Raw genomic sequence first — 6,872 nt, 5'->3', positions numbered from 1 at the left:
TCTAGCTAAGGGGATTTTTGTGTAAATTAGATTAGTTGACAGATGTAAAAGTACTACTCAGCATGGATACACTGTAGTTATATCATGAGCCTTAGCGTGTACGGGTTAGTTTTTCCAAAAGGAAAACCACAACCAGCATTACGGTGGCTGATTTTGTCCATTAGCTCCCTTGTCACTCATCCCAACTCCCTCCTAGCTTACCTTTTTGTATTATAGTTGCTCTGGAGCTGAAAACAAAGCAAAAGTACATTTCCCAGATTCCCTTGCAGCTAGGTATTTGCATATGATGTGAATTCTGCTCAGTAGATGTGCCACGCAAATCTTGGAAGTGAAGTGAGCAATAGAAGATGGTAGCCACATGCAGGAAGATCAGACATGCTGGGGAGTGGCGTGTAGGCATCTGTGTTTGGAGCTGGCTCTGATGAAGTTTGTGGAGCCCATAATTCGGTATCATAGGTTCTGATCAGTGGGCCACAGAGACCATGGATTTTATAGCACAACAGTCTCATGGGTTAGGTTCCCAGTGAAGTGGCCCCCTGGCTGCAGTATTTCTTGCAGCATCCAAATCTCGTTCTCTAGCACTCCTGGAGGTTCTGTGAGCTACTCAGTCTTCCTTAATAACACTCCCCTTCTGCTTAAGCTGACTGGAGTGGATTCTCTTGACCAGAAATAATGTTCAAAGACTGACATAGTATCATCCAGGAATATGGAACTGCAGCTGTTAACCTTGAGTGATCAATCAGCTGTCCATTGGCATATGGCCAGTGCTCTGAACTAACATATTTAAAAATACATAACATGTTTCCAGGTTGCTCCATCAAGGCAAGGAATATAAGATTGATGGGGAACAGAGAGAGTTTCTGAATTTTCTCTGGATTTTTTATTTGGTGAATTATTTTAACAATCTATAGTAATTTCAAACTAAAAGTACTCATGGACTAGGAGACACTGACTGCAAAGGAAACATGGATATTTTAAAACTTAAAAACTAAGTTATAATTTGGCAAAACAGTAAAGGAAATTTCCATGTCCCCAAACACAAACCATATTTATGGTATTGTTCTAGTTGCTGGTTTTAAATGGAAAACCAAAATATGATATTTGGACAAAATTAATAGAGATTCTACATGACAAAGAGATAGTGTGGGACGTCTCACAGAAAGCTAGAGCAGAGAGAGAGACTGGGATATGCAGTACCTAGCACCAGCTCTGCCACATCCTGGATGACGTGAACAAGTTAGGGACAGAATATGTATATGGCCTACTTTACTGTGTGGTGAGAATTAAGTGAGACGGTGTATGGGAATTGGTCTAACATGTAATAAATATTCAACTGATGGTGGATCCCTCTTCTTGTCTTCTCCTTACCTATTTCAGTAAATAGAGAGGTATAACCCAGTCAGTTGCTACTCTTCTCAAATATTATGTGAATTGAATTTTGGAACATGAAGTCATCTTGACATATGTCAGGGAGACTCCCGAAGGCCCCACTGTAAATCTTGTAAAACAAAGCTCCTTGTGCAACGTGGGAAACACTTCATATTAATTTCTTACCTTTCTAAGTTTGGATTTCTGCTTGAACTTTCATATTTTTTGTAAGGACAGGTCATACTTCTCCCACAAGCTTCAAGATGAGAGTGGCCTTAAGAAAGTCCATTGTTTGTTACCCTAAATGGGTTTGGAGACCACAGAATATGAGGGTGAGAAAACCAGGCTGATCAAAGGAGAACCAAACCCAATGTCTGCTCCGTGGTGGGCCCTTTATAGAAATCTACTTATGTGAGCACCTGCCAGTATGTTGATCTGAAATCCATCCTCCCCACCTCCCACTTCACCTGTTCTCGCTTCTGCAGTTCTTGGTTCTCTGTTTAACTCTCCACCTCCACACCAGATTGTTCCTTCTACCACTGTTAACTTTGGTGACCCTTTTTCGACATGTCCTCCATTCCGACCTGACACTCCCTTTAGGCATGAATACATCTTTGCCTTCTGGCTCCGTGCAGTAGACTGGGGTCAGAGTCACTCTAGGCACATTCTGTGTTGGTTCTTGGGATGTGCTCAGGAGGGGCACTGGGTACTTTCTCTTACCACTTGTTTTCCTCCAATGTGAAGTTTCCCCTACCAACCATAAAGACTTCATTTCCAAGCCTCTCTTGCAGCTAAGTGTGGCCATGTAACTAAGTTTCGGTTTTCAAGATATAAGAAGGTCTCCGAAGAATATATATATTTTTTTGGCCTCACCTTGCACCTTGTGGGATCTTAGTTCCCCGATCAGGGATGGAGTCTGGGTCCATAGCAGTGAAAGCACCGAGTCTTAACCACAGGACTGCCAGAGGATTCCAAGAATATGTTTAGAAGAAGGGACATGCCCTCTCTACCACTCTACCCTTCCTCCTTTTTTGATGACTAGAGATGAGGATATGATGTCTGGAGCTGGGCAGCCATCTGGAACCATGTGGTAGAACAGAGCAATCCCAGGTATATGAAGCCTGGGATTCTGATGATCATTGTGCTGCCATATTAGTCCCGGACTGCTGATCAGTGGACCTCATTTATGTGGAAGAGGAAAACATTTCTTCCGACTTAAGTCACTATTATTTTTCGCTTCTTGTTACTAACAATTGAATATAATCTTAATTGGTCAATAAACAGCAACTCCAACATGCCATGCAGAGAAAGATCACAAGACCAGAAGTCTAGAGGTGGGATTTTAGCCACCATCCATCAATCATCTTGAGAATCATAGCGTTCACTTAGCCCCCTGCTTTCCCATCTATAAAAGGGATAGAAAAGTGGTTTTTATTCATTTTGAGTTATAGAGCCCTTTAGAATGTTGATTAAAGCTGTGGGTCCTCTCCTCAAAAAATGAAAATATATTCAAATACCAAGTTTTGCAGACAATGTCAGGAGAATTCTGGAGCCCTCTGAAGCTAGTCAATGAACTCCTTATTGGTCTAAACATCCAAGGATAAGAACCATTGAGGAGATTTCTTAGCTTTAGGATTAGATAACAAAGTTCAGTTTTTTTGGTTTTAGATTATTGTTTTAAAATACTTTTCAATGCCTTTCAATAAGGAACAAAATCAAAATGCACCTGAAAAAAAATTCAACCCCAAATCTCCCAAGAACACATTTCTGGGTATGTATATCTATATAAAATATATCAATATATAAAAATATCCATTAAAAACTGTATATGTATGTATATATGTATATATTTTTGGGTTTTTTTTTTTCGGCTGCAAAGAATTTAGATAAGTATATGATAAGCAGGGGACCTTCTGCCTCTGGAAAGGGTCCTTATCACCATGTTAGTGCCAATCCTTAAACCTTCAGGTCAACTCCTATTTGGTACCTTTCTGGCGACTAAGCCAGGAGGCCACAGAGGGAATGGGTTACACACACCGAGTGACCCCTTGAACAAATCCCCAACTCTGGGTCTGGGGTACATGAAGTAAGAATAAGAGCTCCTTAGCACTGCTGCTACCTGGGCTATATTTCTTCCTTAGATAAACAGAGGTAAATCTCTGTCATTGTCTCTATAAGGTATTTTTAACAGCACTGCTAAGTGAGCACTAAAGGGAAATAAACAAAGAGAAGAGAAAGAAAGAGAGAAGGTCAAGGGTAAACCAAGATGACCACACTTTGCCACTTAGAGGTTGCCCAGATTTTGCAAAACTCCATCTTCCTCATTTAGTTAGCTGTTTCTACACTGGAACAAACAGACCTTTCGAGAAAATAAAAGCTGAATAAGGAGCTTGGCTGTGTTCTTAGACCCAAGTGTTCTGTGGGTTAGGTTAGCTATAAATTAACCAGTCTGCAAAATATATAAATAAATGAATTGCTTTGTTCCGAGCTATCTCCAGTAGGGCTTTGGCTGCTCTGAAGGCTGGTGGACGTTCCACTGCCCAGAGCTTTTATAAATACTAATGAGTGACATATTGAGAAAAATTGTACCTACAAAAGCAAAGACTTCTTCCATGCAAATCAGGCCCCAATTCCCCACAGATAAGGATCTTTTTGATGGAACACATGCAAAATCTCCAGCTCTTAATTCTTTCATTAGTATTCTAGGCAGATGGCTGCCAAATAACAGAGAAAACTGTCTGAATTGCTGTGTCTGAAACCTAATATTGATTTGTTTAATAGTGTCAGGAAGTCAAAATTCACAAATCTCCTGTCGATTGTTTATGAGGCAGTTAGCAGAGAATTGGTTGCCCCTGCTTAATTAATAACTCATTACTGAAATTTGATTATATGCTTGAATGCTTTAAATGGGTTCTAACACAGCGTCTGCAAAGTGGTGTAGCAACGAGGTAAGGAGACTCTGAAAGCTTCCCTTTAAGGATTTCCTGACGTCGTATGACCCAGGCCATTTTTGACTTTCCTTCCAGGGTCAACCTTGCTGGTGTTACTATGTCAGTTGAAAAGGTGTTCTGGGGTCACATGGACTGAGTAGAGGGTGTGTCTAAAATTTGGGATGGAGACATTTCTAGAAAAATCACTGACGTGAATATAATTTATTGATAACTTGATCAGAAGAGACGTATACGTGGTATTGTCTGTGAAAGCATCAATGCTGACAGTAAGAGCTCCTGGGGGGTGGTTAACTGGGGGAGATCAAAAACACTACCCCTTAAGTTTTGCTGTTTTAAAAAATAGAAATTCAGAGTGTCTAGTCACCAGGTGTAGACAGACTGGCAGGATTGGAGCCCGGGAGGTCCGAGCATTACCTGACCTTGTGCTTTGGAGGCTGGGGGTGGGAGGGAGGTGCTGTGCCACATGGCCCCGTGCCAGGGACGGGAGGGGAAAGATGAGGGCTCTCGTTAAAGTAACAGCAGAGCACACGGGTGTCTCCGCTTTATCTCCTGATTAAAATAATGCCTTTGGGAGATACCACATCTGAGAGCTGGGCTTGGGCATGCTTGGAAGGGCAGCTCTCCACAGACCTGTGATGTAGGTGCTGCTTCCCATGGTCCCTAAACTTATAGCCCTCACCCCCTACCCCTACTGCCACCATCCATCAGAAAATTGGCTTTGCCAGGGGCATCTCTGGCCAACTAGGGCTCCCTGAGTCTCCCTCTCTCTTTTTGTTTTAGGGGCAGACAGGCTGACCTGATCAGGGGAAGAAAGCAGGAGAGGGGCTCCATAACTTTGTCCCCTTTCTGTACCCTGCCAGCTACTGTGGCATGCGATGGATGGGAGGAAGGGTGCGGAGGTGAGTGTGCCTCTCACCAAAGCATTTCCCTTTAGTGGATAACGGGGTCAAGTTCCCAGGCTAGCCCATAAAAAATTATTTAGCTCCCAGTGGATTAACCCTGTTAATTGGAGCATGTCTGTTGAATAGTATTGCAGTTATGTTACAGGCGAAATAGGACTTTGTGGGCTCGCTTGCGACCTAGCCTCCACCAGAGCATTATTGCATCATTCTAGAACATGGTTAGTTTAGAAAAAATAAAAGAGCACATTCTGAATTCCAAACAGCCTGACTCACAAATGAACTTTTGGAAGCCAACCCTTTGCCATCAAGGGCTGCCTGTTTGCAGGCTCGCACAGACATTATAAAGGCCCGTCTTCAGTCAGTGGTGAGGCTGTGCTCACGGAGGCCGTGTCCCGTGGCCAGGTTCCTCAAGGAGCTTGTAGTCTGGTTGCTCTTAAGTGGGTAAAGAGCAGCTCGAGACAGACCACAACAAAACCCCGAGCGAAAGGATATACAATATGGCTGAAAGATTTCAGGGGGAAGAAAGGTCCCTGCCAGCTGGTCGGCCCAGGGAAGGCTTCTGGGAGGAGGTGGGAGCAGAATGAGGCCTTGAAGGGTGGTCAGATTTCATTAGAGGGTGGTGGAACATTCCAGGCAGGCACAGGAGTGGGCTGGTCAAAGGTAGGTTTTGGGGACGGCGACTGGCCAGGCGGGCTGGAAAGGAGGGTAATATGACCGGCCCGTCTCCTGCCTGTGATCTTAATTGAACCAGTCAAGCTTTCAAAATGAACAGTTGATCATTTGATTAAGAAGGGCCTTTGACTCTTTCAAGACCCACGGAGACTGATTTTTATCACAGTGGATCAGAACGGTTTGCACGGAGGAATGCTGACCAGATTCGGGAGGGAGGTGCTTGGCCGCTCCTGGGGGCCAGTCTGAGCCTCTCCTTCCCAGCAGACTGGCCCTCGGTCGGTGGGTGTTCAGGGCAGAGAGGACGGAAATTGCCGCCCGCTCAGGGTGGCTGGGTCCCAGGGCAGCGCTCACCCCTGCCAGCGGCAGGAACTTTATCAAGCCCTGCTTCAAAGGTAAAACCTGGGTTTCTCCCAACGGCCTCCAATCAGGAATGTCTCCGGATGGCTTCAGCTTGGCTTAAGCGGCTCCAGTGCAAGGAAAGTTCGCTGGTGTCTGCCATGAAGCCGATTTGTCAAAGTGCTATTAAGGATTTTCAGTTATACAAAAAAAAAGGAATCAACTGTTTTTTTTAAACTCTAATTTATTATGCTTGATTACGCAGCTGGAATGGGAAGGTAGCTGCTGTTTGTAGTTAAATAACTCCTCACAATTTCTTAAAGAAATGATCTTCAAAGCTTTAACGGGTCAGTGGCTCAAGTACAAAGGAAAGATTGATTTTCTTCCTCCCACCCTTTGTTCCCAGAGTTTAAAACAGACACGTTTGGGTAAATTAGTTTGTCTATGTTATTAATGGAAGAAGTTATTAAACTCCCATAAATATATGGTGGTATCTCGCTTAAGATGCCAAATTCGCTTTAAGGAAAAAAAAAATCTCAAGAAGATAATGTGCAAAAGGTCTCTTGGTTCCTTGGGTCTATTGGTTTTTGTAAATTTCATTTCTAGATATGAATTTGGATCAGGGAGCTGGAGAAGGGGGCTG

This window comes from Balaenoptera physalus, assembly GCF_965194825.1.
Source record: "Balaenoptera physalus genome assembly, chromosome: 14".
NCBI lineage: Eukaryota > Metazoa > Chordata > Mammalia > Artiodactyla > Balaenopteridae > Balaenoptera > Balaenoptera physalus.
The sequence above is the reverse complement of the archived record's forward strand: the minus strand, read 5'-3'. Positions refer to the sequence as shown.